Consider the following 16,755-nt stretch of genomic DNA (forward strand, 5'->3'; position numbering starts at 1 on the left):
TGAACTCTGTCCACCACACCATTGAAGGAATTCTGTGAACGCCCTCCTGTTAGAGAGGGAGCGCACTCCCAACAGTGTCTCCGATGTGTGAATGGCCGGAGGAAATCACACGGCATAGTGGAGTCAGAAAGACTGTCCTCGAAAGATCACAACTCCAGCAGATAAAAGATCAACGCTGGTGCAGAATCAAACGAAGAAGCAGGAAAGCTGAGAAGCAGCTGCTTTGAATCCCAGGTGCTCTCAGGACCGCTGCTGGCCACGCTTCACCCGCAATTCTGTGTGACTTTATTTCTGGTTTGCTATGTCTGTCTGCATACATACACGTGTAAGTAAATGTTTGCATTGTCAATTGCACACTCTGTGTATTTCCTGGCGTGGTTTGGACTCAGTTCTTATCATCAGCATGATTGTGGAGACTTTATAAAGTATTAAATTAAAAGCACCCTTCAAGTATTATTTTGAGGACATATCTAATTAGGTATAACCTCAACCCAATATTTGAGTTACTTTCCTGGTGACCAGATTGATCATCAGGACAGCAGAAACCCTTGAGAAAGGGTGACTGAAATAGGACCTCCTTCTTTTGAGAATGTCCCCTTTACAAGATGGGGAGTTCCCTGGTGAACATTGAAAGAAAGAAACAGAAGGGGTTTTGGACCCCTTGGTCCGTTTTGGACCTTCCAGCCTGAGAGGGGAAGTGAATCATGTGTTCCCAACGGAAACCTCTAAACTGGCCGAGGGGAAGACCTAATCATGAATGAGAATATCCAGAATCATCAATGAGAATATCTTGAAATATCCAGACCTCAGCCTGAAGCCTCGTTCAGGGAAAATAGAGCAGCCAACAGATTTCTTCATTTGTTTTGGTGTATTTCTAGGAAGTCAGAAGAAACAACAAAAGTATTGCTAATGTGGAAATAGTTCAGATCAACGAAGGCAAAACTTAATAATTATAAAAACCTCGGGTGTAATAGAGAATGTCATCTGAGCATGAGAATGTCATGAACATTTCTGAGCATAGAAGTTAGATTAGGCACATATAAATTTAGAGATTCAACTTTCAAAATATCCTAGAGATCGGTGTAATATTTATTTCTTATATGGACTCCCCTTCTATCACTTTCTGCTTTAACGTCTGGAAATTTCTCTATAAATCTCAAGTAAAAGATATGAACAAAAAACCCACAACGCATGAAAAGCAAAAAATGGATAAGTGCTCAATTCCTGTTTTCTACCTAATTTTTTTTTTCGGGGAAGAGAATATTATTGAAAATGGAAGCGGGGTGCCTGGGTGGCTCAGTCAGTCAAGCGTCCGACTTCAGCTCAGGTCATAATCGCACAGTCCATGAGTTCGAGCCTTGCGTCGGGCTCCGTGCTGACAGCTCAGAGCCTGGAGCTTGCTTTGGATTCTGTGTCTCCCTCTATCTCTATGCGCCTCCCCTGCCCTCACTCTGTCTCTCTGTCTCAAAAATAAAAGAAAAAAAAAAAACAGAAAGAAAATGGAAGGGACACAACATTAGATTAATGATTGTAAAAGTGAGCTTATTATTGTATATAAGTTCTTAAGTCTTTGACCCAAATGTTTTATATTCTAGGACAAACTTCATATAAAAACTTTATGTATATATACACATACATATTAAGCATATGTACATATTGTACATGTGTATGTATGTGTGTGTATGTATACATATACATATATAATATATTCAATTGCAGTAGCCTGGTCGGAAACCATGGGGCCAAATAGTGAAGTTGAAATGTTTGAAAAAGAGAAATCAGAAGTGATCACCTAACCTGGTGAGCCTATATTAGGCAAGATTTAGAACACATCTTTAGATCATAGTTTCAAAAAGGGAGTTTTTGAGTGCTCAAAGTCAGGAGCAGTGAATGACAGGATTCGACACTGATTTACTAAGAATATCCTGTTGGGGCGCCTGGGTGGCTCAGTCGGTTAAGCGGCCGACTTGGGCTCAGGTCATGATCTCGCGGTCCGTGAGTTCGAGCCCCGAGTTGGGCTCTGTGCTGACAGCTCAGAGCCTGGAGCCTGCTTCGGATTCTGTGTCTCCCTCTCTCTCTGCCCCTCCCCCGTTCATGCTCTGTCTCTCTCTGTCTCAAAAATAAATAAATGTTTAAAAAAAAATTAAAAAAAAAAAAAGCTATTGCAACTCTGGCCCCCACCGATCAGAACCACATGCACCCCAGTGTTCATAGCAGCGCTATCAACAGTAGCCAAATTATGGAAAGAGCACAAATGTCCATCAACTGATGAAAGGATAAAGAAGCTGTGGTGTATGTATATAACAGAATACTACTCCAGTAAGAATGAAATCCTGCCATTTGCAACCACGTGGGTAGAACTGGAGGGTATTATGCTAAGTGAAGTAAGTCAGTCAGAGAAAGATAGATATTATATGTTTTCACTCCTATGTGGAATCTGAGAAACTTAACGGAAGACCATGGGGGAAGAGAAGGAAAAATAAGTTACAAACAGCGAGGTAGAGAGGCAAATCTAAGAGACTCTTGAATACAGAGAACAAACTGAGGGTTGAGAGTGGGGAGGGCGAGAGGGAAATGGGTGATGGGCATTGAGGAGGGCACTTGCTGGGACGGACACTGTGTGTTGTCTGTAATTGTATCTAAGTGATGACTCACGGGAATCTACTCCTGTATGATAGCTACGTTGATACCTTGACAATAAATTATTAAAAAAAAATAGAACCCCAGGAGACCAGTTAATAGATCTGTGGTGTCCAGAACAAGGGAGCTAGCTCATGGACCCATCTTTTGGTCAGACCAAATTGAGAGTGCTTTACCCAGTTTTGAACACTATATTTTAAGAGAACACTGATAAATAGGTATGTATGTTTGAAATAACTGAAGAATATAGAGACACTTGTGTAAGTGTGCCTGTGCATACAAGTGTGTGCGTGTGTGTGTGTGTGTGTGTGTGTGTGTGTGTGTGTCGATATCTGGTTTCAAGTAAGGGAAGAAGCTGTGGAAGGAGGCCTGGAGATCTGCTGTGGGATTCTAGGAACATTCAACTTGCTGCTCAAATGTCACCTTTTCAGATGCTCAGGGGAGCCTTTTACATCCCCTTAATGGAAAGCAGCCTGTCCTTGTTGGTACCCACTACCTCATTATCTTGTTTCATTTCTTCTATAATGCTTAATGTGAGTTGAATTTTTGTTCATCTGTTTTCTCCTTTATTTTTCTGTCTTTATCCACTGAAATACAGCCTCCACGAGACAAGGGCCTTTCTTTCTTGTCCAATGCTGTATCGCAGGTGCCCAAGCCAATACATAGCGCAGGGTAGGTACTTGAATAACAGTGGGAAGGAGGGAAAAGAGGAAGTAATGCAGAAAGGAAGAAAACATGAATGAATTCCGAAGGGCAAAAGGAGTTGTAGTGAGTAGCGTTACAAGGACACGAGTTTTAATTTGATGGAAATTGGGATGTTCCAACAACTGCAGTTGTCTGGTGTTGGAACCAGCTCTTTCTGGAGACGGGTCCCTGTGACGTGATATGTTCAAAGAGAATATCGTAGCCCAGGACTAGAATGGGAAGTGGAATCAATGACCTCTACAATTTAGTCCGACCTTGAGATGGAGTGAAAAATATATTTTATGTTTAAAATCTCTCCTCCTCTGTAGGAATTCCGCATTCTATGACACTGACTAAGCCTTATCAGCTTAAACCATGTGGATTTTGTCCTCTGGCTATTAAAGGAGCATCTTGACTGTGGGTGAGGGGAGGAGGTGAGAATGTGAGACTTTCAGAACCTGTGACTGTCATGCTGCTAAAAATTCCACATCTGAGCAACCTTGGGAAAGTCACTTTTAACTTTTGTTTCCGTTTTCTCATTTAAAGAAGGCGAATAATGACACCTTTCTTACAGACATGTCGGGAGACCTTGAAAACCATCCCTATGATCCCAGATAAAAGGCACCTAATAAAGATGAAGCAGCTGTCTGTCTTGTCCTCTTGTTCTGCCCAGAGTTGCTTCCTTGGTAAATGTCCCCACCACAGCACTGACCTTGTGAGACTCCTGTGAATGGATGAACTTCACATTCGGCAAGAATGGAAGGGGGCCATGGACGCCCTTGAAAAACCTGGCTCAGCTCCCTGTGTCCCAGCTTCACTCTTCCTGAAGCCCAAGGTGCTTCATTTCTGATCCAGCAAGAGGAACCACTAAGCTTGCTGAAGGAAACTGGCACAAAGTGTCGTGGCTTGACCAGGCGTTGCAGTGGCCCTTGGTGGCTTTGCTGTCCCTTCCCACATCTCTCTAAGCTTGGTCTCCTGAGGCCAGATGCTAGGGGAGACCTGCCTTTGTCCCATTTTATGCCCACAGTTTCTGTGCATATATGGGAAACGGTTTGATTTTGATTTCTTCCACTCCTGCCCCAAACACACACACCTCTCATCCAGGGAGGGTGGACACTGGGAGCCTGCTGCGTCTCCCGTCACGAACCTCTGGTTCAGCAGGACTTCCGCTAACACTTTAGTGTTGCTGCGACCCAAGGATCCCTGGCTGGAGTGGGCATGTGTTGTGGTTGCCTAGGCGACCTCTGCTCTTTGAAATCTCCTAACCATCCTTTCTTCCCTCGTGGTTCAGCCACAAGTTCCAACCACGGTGTTGTGCCTCTCTCCCTCACTCCTCAGAGCTACAAAGACATGACTCGGCTGGCCAGTTGGGGTTCGTCCCTGGAGTTGATATGGAGGCACTGAGCGTGATAGGTCCTCTTTTTATGGAGGCCAATACGCTGGGAGGAGGAGAATCTGCAGCTGCTGAAAGCCATCTTTCCTGGCCAAGCTTAAAAAGGCACCTGCAGCAGCAGAGAAGGCTGCTAACCCACAAGGGAAAGCAGCATTGAGAAAGGGAGCCGGTGATGAGACAGGAGCTCCAGATAAGACAGAATGTAACTTCTTGGTTGTGGGAGCCTAGACGTTTCCAGACTATGAGCAAATCAGATTTCTGTCCCTTGCCATTCCAAAAAAAAATCCTCACCAACGGCTCCCTACCAGAGGAACACAACTTTTGTGCATATGTGGAGCTACGAGGAAGTCGACGCAGAGGTGAAGAGAAGAGCCGGCCTGAAGTATTACGTGTAGCAGCCCAAGGGAATTCGAAAGCTAGGTTCTAAAGGCAGGGGGCTATTCAGGGGATATCGCAATAAGCCAGAAAAATGGAAAGGGGCCAGAATGGTGAAACTAATACTTATTGAACATTTGCCGGTGCTGGACCTTGGGCTATATTCTTTGCTACATCACCTTGTCGATCTTTACAACAATTCTATGAAGTGGACGTTTTCCCCATTTTGCTGATGAGAAAACTGGGGTGCAGTGGAGTCAAGAGACTCTCGATCCTGCAACTAGAAAGAGGCAGAGCTTTTACTGGACTGGACTTCAGCCTTGCTATGAAGTTGTTACTGTTGCTGGTACTCTGCAATCTTAGATTGGGGCCTTTAAGAGGACTGTGCCTTCCTGTGAAAAGATGGCACATGTGGGTAGGTGGGAGCAGGGAGAGAGGGGGAGCCCCAGGGTGCTGGCGGGCCTTCCGTGGGAGCACAGGAAAGGCACGTATGGTCCAGTGACAGGTACTGGAGCTGGACGTGCCCGTTGATGGCTCCCCACTGTGAGCTCAGGGACCACGTAAATGGTTTACAAATATTTCTTGAAAAGAGCAGCCTCCAAATCTTGGGTTTTTCCCGTCTGAAAGGTGATCCACCTGAATGCAAGGCCCTTTCTTTGCTGACTTTCAGAGCTGAGATTTCTAGGGTCCTAGTTTATCACAGGTTGAAGGGCATGAGTTCAAGGGCCTTAAGAGGGGGGGCAGCCATTTGAGAAGTCCTCCCCAAACTCTGCTGCTCCCTTCTGCCTGGTGGGTGGGCCAGGGGAGAAGGATATCCTGTTGAACCCTCCTCCACCCCCCATCCCCACTGGCTTCCCTTTTCTGTTTCTTCTTCTACTGACCGCATGGGGCTAAGATTATCTACAGATATCTGAAAACAGTGAGCATTAAAACTAAGAATAGTTAGGGGCACCTGAGTGGCTCAGTTGATTGAACGTCTGACTCTTGATTTTCTGCTCAGGTCATGATCCCAGGGTCTGGGATAGAGAGCTCCCTGACCGGCTGGTGCTGACCATGGAGTCTGCTTAGGATTCTCTGTCTGGGGGCACCTGGGTGCCTCAGTCGCTTGAGAGTCTGACTTCTACTGAGGTCATGATCTTGCAGTCTGTGGGCTCGAGTCCCAGGTTGGGCTCTGTGCTGACAGCTCGGCGCCTGGAGCCTGCTTCAGATTTTGTGTCTCCCTCTCTCTGCCCCTCCCCTGCTTGCGTTCTGTCTCTCTCAAAAGTAAATTAAAAAAAAAAAAAAAAGATTCTCTCTCTCTCTCTCTCTCTCTCCCTCAGCCCCTACTCCCTGCTCGCTCACTCTCGTGCTCTCTCTCTTTACAAAATAAAACAAAACAGGGGCGCCTGGGTGGCTCAGTTGGTTAAGCGTCTGACTTCCGCTCAGGTCATGATCTCTCTGTTTGTGAGTTCCAGCCCTGGGTCGGGCTCTGTGCTGACAGTTCAGAGCCTAAAAGCCTGCTTCAGATTCTATGTCTCTCCATCTCTCGGCCTCTCCCCTGCTCATGCTCTGGGTCTCTCTGTCTCTCAATAATGAATAAACGTTAAAAAAAAAAAATTAAAACAAAACAAAACAACCCAAAAAGACCAAGAACAATTAGTACTAACCCCTACTTTTTCTACACATGGTCCAAGTGAATTTTCAAATAGGCAATAACAAATTCGGTGGTTGAACTTCCCCCAAAGAACACTTGAAATGGATAGATTTGCATGTTAGAAATGTCATTTCAAATGCTCAAATATGGACTTCTGATGCCTAATCAAGAAGCTGCAATTAAAATTTGAAATCTCACTGTTTTCAGGAAAGAAGCGCGAGGCTGTGCCAAGTGGCAGCCTTCCGAGGCCTTCTGAAAATGTTGACAAGTCGCATGAAAGAAATGGTCCTCCCCGGTGGTGGCTGCAAAGCAAGGGATTTCTCCAGGGTCAGAGGGCGTGAGGAGAATCGGAAGTGCTGCTGTGTTTTGTCTCTGGCAGCTGGCAAGGTAGACATGAAAATACAATCCTCCAGTAATAGTAAGACTAAAAGCAAAGGGAGAGCCTGTGTGAGCCACCGCGGGGGAACCTCGAGGTGGGACCAAGTTGCAGCCCTGCCCAGGGCTCAGGCCCTGGGGCCGGCTTGGAAAAGGAGAGGGGGGCACCCATCGGACCCCTACCTTGCGTTTGCTGTGCATCTGCCCCTGCAGCACCACACTTGTCCTGGGTTTCAGTCATTTCAAGGATATCTCAGGAATTTCTGCCACCTGCAGGGTCCTGAAACCGGTGCCCTGGTGGCATCTGAATAAAAATCTGGCCGGTGCGGGGGCGCCTGGGTGGCTCAGTCGGTTGAGCCTCCGACTTCGGCTCAGGTCATGATCTCGCGGTCCGTGAGTTCGATCCCCGCGTCGGGCTCTGGGCTGACAGCTCAGAGCCTGGAGCCTGTTTCGGATTCTGTGTCTCCCTCTCTCTCAGACCCTCCCCCATTCATGCTCTGTCTCTCTCTCTCTCTCAAAAATAAATAAACCTTAAAAAAAATTTTTTTTAAAGAAATAAAAAATAAAAAAATCATGCCAGTGCGGATGTGGAAAAATAACTAGTGCTTTCTAGGTGCTATGCAAGCCTTTTTTTTTTTTTTTTTTTAACATTTACTTATTTTTTGAGAGAGAGAGAGAGAGAGAGAGAGCATGAGTGGGGGAGGGGAAGAAAAAGCAAGGGAGACAGATACAGAAGCAGGCTCCAGGCTCCCGGCTCCCGGCTCTCAGCCCAGAGCCGGATGTGGGGCTCGAACTCACCAACCGTGAGATCGTGACCTGAGCCGAAGTCAGATGCTTAACTGATTGAGCCACCCAGGCACCCCATTTACAAGATATTTTTAACTAGATCTCTAGGTTTTTAAGAGTGAATGTCCAGGGAGCTGGGAAAAAAAAAAATCTATAAATCAGATATGAATTTTTTTCTTCTTCTTCACAAAGGAAAGAAAGCCAAAAAGAAAGCCCAGAGCAGCAATTACAAGAGGCTCAGCATTGGACCTGCTTGGTCGCTACTTTTCTGTACTCTGGTCTTTCTTCCCCCTTCGGCATTCTCCACTATTCACGATATTAACATGAAACCTGAGACTTTTTTTTTTCCTTCTGGTGAAGCATGTCATTTTATCTTTTGGGTGGGCAGAAATTGATTTTTGTCTGTTCCGAGTGAAGCTAAAATGGAAGTGGTTTCCATTCAATAGCACAATTCAGTGGAAGTAATGCCTTTTCTCTGTCAAACATTCCTGTTCGAAATCAGAAACAACCATGTCATTACTGCGGCCTTAAAAATTGTAGCTGTTTGTGAGGGCACTATATGCTTTTCTGGTAGGGGCTCATTTTGCTTTAACACAGGGGCACCTGGGTGGCTCAGTCAGTTGAGTGTCTGACTCTTGATTTTGGCTCAGGTCATGAGCCCAGGGATTCTCTCTCTCCCTCTCCCTTTGCCCCTCCCCTGTGCTCTCTCTCTCTCTCTCTCTCTCTCTCTCAAAAAACAAAAACAAAACAAAAAACAAAATATATGTACCATGTAGTTTGATCTGGCAACAAAACAAAATGAATAAACCCAAAATAACGCAAAGGACATTTGCCATGGCATCCAGAGGGCATCGTGGACAGGAACAGACACGGAAGCTTAACAGCCTCTTGTCCAGAATCGGGATTAATTAGCTCTGTGGTCATGAGCAAGTGACTGACCCCACCACTGAGCCTCTCTTTCTTTACCTAGAAGATAATAGTAATAAAACCTCTCTCATATGGTAGTTGTGATAATTCAAGGAGATACTGCCTGTAGATTTTGTAAATTGTTTGTTTATTTATTTATTTTTGAGGGAGAGAGAGAGAACTAGCAGGGGTGGGGCAAAGAGAGAGGAAGAGAGGAATCCCAAGCAGGCTCTGCGCTGTCAGCATCAAGACCGATGTGGGGCTCGAACTCACGGACTGTGAGATCATGACCCGAGCAGAAACCAAGAGTCAGATGTTTAACTGACTGAGCCACCCAGGGGCCCCTACCTGTAGATTTCTTAGCACAGTACGTGGCACAGAGTAAATGCTCGGCAAATTTTGGCTGTTGTCATTCGTCGTGTCCTTGGAAGTTCAATTATGGAGGGAAGAAAAAGGACGCGAGAAACAGAGAAAGCATGTGCGGTGCAGGTCTGCCGATGCTCCTCGTGCCACATCCATCCAAGTGCTCGGCCGGGCGATGGAGTTAAATGATACACAAAGAGCTGCATGGGACACAGATGGGCCTGGAAGGTCAAAGAGCGTCACCGGCCCCGGGAGCTGTAGGCTGAGCAGGATGACACAGGTGTTGTCAGAAACAGGAACCAACCTCACACGAAGTATGTGAGGGCTAACTGTCCACCGTGGGTTGTGTGTTGGGTGTTGTATGTTCAGAAAGGCCACCCGGGTCTCTTTCCTAGAGAACCCTCATAGAACCTCGACATAGAACCTCATAGAACCTCTTGGCCATTTACAAGTCTCTTTGGGGACTGTTTGTCCACCGCAAGATTTTCTGCACTGTTTGAACAAACAACAACAACGACACACACACACACACACGCACACACCCCTACTTCCTCACAGAACCTTCCTCTTTACTGAGCCCACCGAAGAGACAGCCACTACCAGCTAGTACTACGATATCTCTTTAGAAAGATGTTAAAATATTCATGACCCTTGTTCACCTGGCAAGGCAGGCTTTACTGGGGACTATAAAGTTTGGTAGTTTTAGGAGGTTTTGCAGCAGAGGAGAGAGATCAGTCTCAACTCTCTGCAAGGGAAAGTGGAATTTATAGCCAAGGAGTAGAGTGTGTGTGGAAGGGGGGGAGGCAGGGGGGGTGTCGGGGGGTGGAAAGTTACCAATAGAAACATTGGAGGTAAGGGAGGGATTCTGGCTAAACTGACTTGCAGAATTCTTGCCGCAGGCAGGCTGGGGTGACCAGACATCACTTGGGCGGTCATGGGGTAGTGAGGAACTTAGATAAAACGGTGGTTTTATTGAAGCACGGGGATGGAACCAGTGAGAAGAAAGAGCTACACTGGGGTTGTGAGGAGTGACTGTTTATATACTTTCAGGTTGGGAGGGGGTTTAGGGACTGCAGAAGTCTCAAAGGAATTGTCATGGTGAAGTGAGGAATTTACTCAGATATCAAAGGGAGATCTGGCTAAACAGACTCGGCAGGCTTGTTGCCAAAATTGAGCTTTTGAAGATATGCTTGAGATCGGGGCCTAGCTTAAAAAGAGCTTAGAGGAATCTGACCAGTTTGGTCAAGGAGAGAATCCTTGTGGAGGTTAACACAGGGAACCCATGCTTTCTCACTGAAATCCTCTCCTGCTTTGGCTTGAAGTTCTGACTGGCCAACCAATGGTGATTATTCAACTGCTCCATAGACCTTAATTTAATTCATGCCACTAGGAATATTCTATTTTAGAATAAGATTTTCAGCAAAGTTCTCAAAAGTCAGTACAATTTAAAGGGAATATCTGTCTGTTTTTGAGTTTTTTTTCCTAAACATTTCTAAGCATTCAGCGATGTGGAGAACAAAGGCAAAAAAAAAAAAAAAATATATCCTTGCACCTTACAGCCCATTGACAAGTCCTTGAGAAAGGCAGAGTGACCTTTCTCTAGGAATTCAGTGGACTTCATGTTAATACTTACTTTGCTAGAGGCAACAGGCAACCTTAGCTTGACATTAGCTGGACTTCCAGGATCCTGAAGTCTTCTTTAACATATAAAAATCCCACTGGAAACTTCTTTGTCTCTACACCCCCATGATAGATGTTAGCAATCATCCTCCAAGCATATGGCCCACTGACATACATCTGAAGGGTCTCATGGCTAAGGTTTTACTAGACAATAGTAAGTGACCCCTCAAGGTCCTGGAAACCTTACTTCCAAATTCCTTAGAGACTCACGACATCCCTAACCGCCCCCTCCAACCTGAAAGTATATAATCAGTCACTCCTCACAACCCCCGTGTAGCTCTTTCTGCCCATTGGTTCCATCCCCGAGTTTTAATAAGACCACTGTTTTTGCACTGAAGACATCTCAAGATTTTTTTCTTGACCAGTTGTTCCCAGACCCCAACATTTCGTATATCTGCAAGGCCTTTGACAATGATAATTGAAGAAAGACTTTTTTTTTTTTAATGTTTATTTTTGAGAAAGACAGAGACAGAATGCGAGCGGGTTAGGGGCAGAGACAGAAGGAGACACAGAGGCAGAAGCAGGCTCCAGGCTCTGAGCTGCCAGCACAGAGCCCAACGCAGAGCTCGAACTCACGAGCCGCGAGATCATGACCTGAGCCGAAGTCGGACTCTCAACCGACTGAGCCACCCAGGCGCCCCAAACGAGAGACTTTTTCATAAAACTTCAAAGAGACATATCTGCCATGGATTTTTAAAAAATACTATTCTTAAAATGTCAGCTTTCCTATGATGAAAATCACTTTAGGATTTATGAAGGGGAAATAGCAAAGTGAAAATTGGTCAGGCTACTTACTCCTTAATTCTAATTTAGGGCAACAATAAAACTCTAAGTCTATCTGCTCAGTGCCCTAGCACTGATGAGGTTTCCAAGCAATTTTCTAGAAATGGGAGTAAACGATTATGTTTTGGATCAAAAGGCCCCATGTGGCAGGGCTCCACGAGGCACCTTGGACAATTTTTTCAGTGGGGGAGGAAAAGAATAAACTAGAACTCCATACACCTCAAATGCCAGCAAGACTTATTTTCTTTCAGATTTTCTCCTTGCATCATTAGAGCTGGAAAAACTAGTGTGAGAATGAGGCCTTAGGTAGAATGTTCTCTAGTTTGCAGCCAATCACCTCCCCAGGTTGAACACTCCTCCCAACACCCCCCTCACCCCCCACTCCCCAGGCGGGGAGTGGTCTTTCCCTGCCGGTATCCTCTGCTTGAGGGCAGGGCAGCTCCTGCTACCGAAAAAGGCTTTGCATAGGTGGGAGAATAGGTTTCTCTGTGTCCTTGGTTCCTTCATACTCCCCACCCTGACCTCGGTAGGGAGGAGCTCTTTTTTTGCAGAAACACATCTAAGTAATGCTAAATTCATACATATGCACTCAAATGATTTCCTAAAAGGGCACCAAAGCAATTTAAAGGGGAAGGGAAAGTCTATTCAATTAATTGTACGGGGACAACTAGATATCTGATATCCATATAGAAAAATGAAGAAGCTTGATGTATCTCACACCATCCACAAAAAATCAACCAAAGATGGGTCACAGACCTAACTGAAAAAGCTAAAATGATAAGCCTCCTTGAATAAAACATAGACATATCTGCACAACCTTGAGGTGGGTACATATTTCTTAGAGAAGACATAAAAACCACAAACCATAAAAGAATAAACATTATTAAATTAGGCTATCAAAATTAAAAACTCCAGTGCATTAAAAAGCACCATCAAGGAAATTGATAGGCAATTCACATACTGGGAAAAATAATTCACAACACATATATATGACAAATGACTTGAATCTAGTTATAAAGAACTCCTGCAACTCAATAATAAAAAAGACAGCCAAATAAAAAATGGACCAAAGACTTAAACACTTCACAAAAGATGATAATGAAATGGCAGTAAGTTCATGATGAAGCACACAATATCCTTCGGAAAAATGCAAATTAAAAACACAATGAGATATGCTGCACACCCACTGGCATGGCTAAAACGAGACATAACGTGGGGAAATTGGAACTCTCAGACCTTGCCAGTGGGAGCATAGAATGACGACCTGTTTGACAACGTCTTAAAAGTTAAACATACATCTACCCTATGCTCTAAGTATTCATCCAAGAGAAATGAAAACAACATGTGCAAGAATATTTATAGCAGGTACTTATATAAGAGTCCCAAACTGCAAGCATCCTGCATGCCCATCAATGGAATGGGTTGGGAAACTGTGGCACATCTACACAGTGAAATGTGCCTCTGCAGTACAAAAGGAATGAACTTGATAGATGCAACAACGCAGACGCGTCTGGAAAACATTACGATGGGTGGAGGAGGTAGTCCTCTCGAACTCCCCAAACCTACATGTGCGATTCTAGTTATATAAAATTCTTAGCGAGGCAAACTGTGCTGTGGTGAGGGAAATCAGATTGGTGGTTATATCTGGGGAGCGGGAGTTGAGTGAGGAGGGGCAGGGGGACTCTCTGGGCAACAGTAATGCTCTGCTTTGATGCACGTTTGTTAAGACTAAATGGACAGTATACTTAGGATCTGGACATTTCATTGTGTATAAATTAAACCCCGTTTAAAAAAAGAAAGTTATTGGAGGAAGATAGTCAAAAGGTACAAACTTCCAGATACAAGATAAATAAGTATGAGGGATATAATGTACAACATGATGACCGTAGTAAACACTGCTGTATGATACTTATATAGGCATCCCTGAGACATACTCTAGAAGGTACAGTTCTAGACTACTACATAGAGTAAATATGAAAATTAAGTGAGTCCAATGAATTTTTCGGTTTCCCAGTGCATATAAAAGTTATGTTTAAACCCAGAAGATTCAAACAAATTCCGTATCGTAAAAAATTATGCTATACTGCGGTCTATCACACATCCAATAGTATCGTGTCTAAAAAATGCGTATACCTTAATTTAAAAATATTTTGTTGCTAAATACTGCTAAGCACCATCTGAGTTTTTAGCCAATCATAATCTTGTTGCCGGTGGGGGGTCTCGCCTTGGTGCTGATCGCCACTGATGGATCAGGGTGGTAAAGGTGGAGTGGCTGTGGCAATTTCTTAAGATAACAATGAAGCTTGCCACACCGGTTGAGTCTTCTTAAAAGAGCAATTTCTCTGTAGCAGTAATGCTGTTTGATAGCATTTTATGGAGAGTAGAACTTCTTTCAAAACTGGAGTCAATCCTCTCAAACCCAGCCACTGCTTTATCAACTAAGTTCATGTAATATTCTCTTTTTGAATTTTTTAAATGTTTACTTATGTTTGAGAGAGAGACAGAGCATGAGTGGGGGAGGGACAGAGAGAGAGAGAGACAGAATCCGAAGCAGGCTCCAGGCTCCGAACTGTCAGCACAGAGCCCGACGCGGGGCTCGATCCCACGACCCTGGGATCATGAGTTGAGCTGAAATCAAGAGTCAGATGCTCAACCAACTGAGCAACCCAAGCATCCTGAATTACGAATATTCTTTTTTTTTTTAATTTTTTTTTAACATTTACTTATTTTTGAGACAGAGAGAGACAGAGCGTAAAAGGGGAGGGTCAGAGAGAGAGGGAGACACAGAATCTGGAACAGGCTCCAGGCTCTGAGCTGTCAGCACAGAGCCCGACGCGGGGCTCGAACTCACGGACCATGAGATCATGACCTGAGCCAAAGTCGGACGCCTAAATGACTGAGCCACCCAGGCGCCCCTGAATTACAAATATTCTTAATTGCATTTAGAAAAAGTCTGAAATATTATGAGAATTACGAAAATGTGATGCAGAGACACAAAGTGAGTAAATGTTGTTGAAAAAATGGTGGTGACAGCCCCCCCCCCCGCCCCGCCCCCACTGCCTCGATGCAGGGTGGCCACAAACCTTTAATTTGTAAAGTGCAACAAAGTACAGGTACAATAAAATGAGACATGCCTATAGGAAAGCTGTTAAAGAGTCCATCCTAAGAGTTCACATCACAAGGGGAAAAAAAGTGTTTTCTTTCTTTCTCTCTCTTTCTTTCTTTCTTTCTTTCTTTGCGTTTTCTTTTTATTGCATCTATATGAGATGCCGAATGCTAGCTAATCATTGTGGTAATCATATCACAATATACGCAAGTCAAACCATTATCCTGTAGACCTTAAACTTAAACAGTTATGTATGTAATTACATTTCAATGAAATTGGTGGTGGGGGGAATGAAGTAAAAATAAAAGCCACAGCCAGAACAATGCCACGTTGATCATTGGTAACAAAGAGAGTTCTGTTTGCCTTGCAAGTGTCCCCTGTAAGAGACAGAGCATAATGAGGGGCTAGATGGCCTGGGTGCTAGGACAGGGCACCTCCCACAGGCCTAATAAAGGGAAGCAGGAAAACGAGCCTGGGACAGAGGGTGGGTGAGGGTAGGAAAGAATGGGGATCAGGAGAAAGATCTTATTTGCCTTTCTGTAATGGATTCTGAAAGACTGAAAGATGATGGTGGGAATCATAAAGAAATACTTTTCAGTGGCTTCTGAACATGGTTGGCCTCTAGCAAAATGGCTTTCTTTGTGCCTTCAGGCTGTGCTTACAAGTGACATTGCCGGGGGCCACCTGGGTGGCTCAGTTGGTTAAGTGTCTGACTCTTGATTTTGGCTTGGATCATGATCCCATGGTTCATGAGATTCAGCCCCAAGCTGGGATTCTCTCTCTCTCTCTCCCTCTCTGTGTCCTTCCCTCACTCATGCACACACACTCTCTTTCAAAATAAATAAATAAACTTAAATTAAAAAAATAGACTAGTGACATTGCTGGGCAGAACCACAGGCCTAGGAGATGATCAGTAAATACTTGGCTGAAGGCGTGTTCTTCTGGAGGTGGCTTCTTGGCTACCATAATCTATCTTACCTGCTTTAAACTCTCCTTCCTGCCTCGACCAGCTAGTCCTGGGACAGGTGAGAAAAAGGCCAGGTTGCAAAGGCATGCCTAAGGAGATCACGCTGGAAAAGGATGTGAATGTAGGCTATGTCTGTCATGATCAGCTCAGGCTGCTGGGTCGCTCAGTTGGTTAAGCGGCCGACTTCGGCTCAGGTCATGATCTCACGGTCCGTGAGTTCGAGCCCCGCGTCGGGCTCTGTGCTGACAGCTCAGAGCCTGGAGCCTGTTTCAGATTCTGTGTCTCCCTCTCTCTGACCCTCCCCGTTCATGCTCTGTCTCTCTCTGTCTCAAAAATAAATAAACGTTAAAAAAAAAAATTTAACAGGCTGCTATAACAAAATACCATAGACTGAGTGGCTGAAACAACAGTTGCTTGTTTCTCACAGTTCTGGAAGCTAGAGGGCCATGACCCAGGTATAGGCTGATTTGGATGAGTGATCCTGGCTTGTTTATATCCACCTTCTTGCTGTGTCCTCACGTGGCCTTTTATTCTGTGGGCCTTTAGAGAGAGAGAGAGAAAGAGAGAGTGAGCTCGGTTGTCTCTTCCTCTTCTTCTTAGGACACTAATCCTTGGCTTGTTAGCCAAGCCTTACCTTTGTGACCTCATTTAACTTTGATTACTTCCAAAGGCTCTATTTCCAAATATAGTCACACTGGGCTTAGGGTTTCAAGATATGAATTTGGGGGGAGCACAAACATTAGTCTATACAATGCCAAAGGGATGATCTTTACAAAGACTACTGGGTATAGGGGAGATTTGCTCTTTTCCTGCTGGTAAATGGCTTTTAGACAATGGCCTCTTTTCTCCGTTACCCAAACTGGATTTGAATCATAGAAGAGCCCGTTTATTTCCTCAGCCTCCTGAACTCTCTGGTATTCTTACTGGGGTGGCTCCTTTCCAGGCACCCAAATCACTTATCATGAATTAAATTAGCTTGCTGAGAATGCAAAATGGTGTAAGTCAAGGCAGGGATCTAAATCAATTGGAGGAAGTCAAGGCTTCACGCTTTTAATTGATTGCCT

The sequence above is a fragment of the Panthera onca genome, chromosome F2 (assembly GCF_046562875.1).
Source record: "Panthera onca isolate mPanOnc1 chromosome F2, mPanOnc1 haplotype 2, whole genome shotgun sequence".
NCBI classification, from domain to species: Eukaryota; Metazoa; Chordata; class Mammalia; order Carnivora; family Felidae; genus Panthera; species Panthera onca.